This window comes from Arabidopsis lyrata, assembly GCF_000004255.2.
Source record: "Arabidopsis lyrata subsp. lyrata unplaced genomic scaffold ARALYscaffold_7, whole genome shotgun sequence".
In the NCBI taxonomy this organism is placed as follows: domain Eukaryota; kingdom Viridiplantae; phylum Streptophyta; class Magnoliopsida; order Brassicales; family Brassicaceae; genus Arabidopsis; species Arabidopsis lyrata.
Genome location: NW_003302549.1, coordinates 12,363,461 through 12,364,141, shown reverse-complemented (window position 1 = coordinate 12,364,141; position 681 = coordinate 12,363,461).

Sequence of the window (681 nt, the reverse complement as noted above, 5' to 3'; positions counted from 1 at the left end):
TCGTTTTAAAATTATTTTTAGGTTTCAAAATAAGTATCGTTTTAGATTTTTAATGTAATATTTAGTATAAATTTTTGAATTTAACCTCAAGTTTTTAGAAGAATATCAAAAGTCAATTTGAAATTAAAGGGTATAAGAAAAAATTTTAATATGTTTTTTTTTAATTTGTGTAAAAAGTGTCAAAATGGTATTTATTATGAATTTGTGACTACTACTAATGTATTCTAATGAATTTATTACTTTTATTTGAAAAACACTGAAAATGTAAATTTGAGCATATATATATATATATATATATATATATATATATATATATATATATATATATATATATATATAGTCCCAATTTATTGAATGGGTATGTTTTAGGAAAATTGGTTCATTTAAACCCATTTATAAAATAGGAAAAAATTGTTACGACTTTGTGAAAAGAGAATATCAAATTGTTTAACAATATTAATATAAGTCTAATATTAGAGACAAAAGTTTGGAAATAAAAATAAACATGCAAACAAAAGTTCAGAATTCAAGAGAGAGTTAAAGTGTGTTAAACAAACAAATATAAATCAATCTCTGATGTATTTTTCGAGCCAGTTATCTCGAACACGATCGGTGTTGTCACGCTCGTCGGCAACAACGCTTTCTTCATCCGTTTCCGCCGGATTGTGATTCTTCGAATCA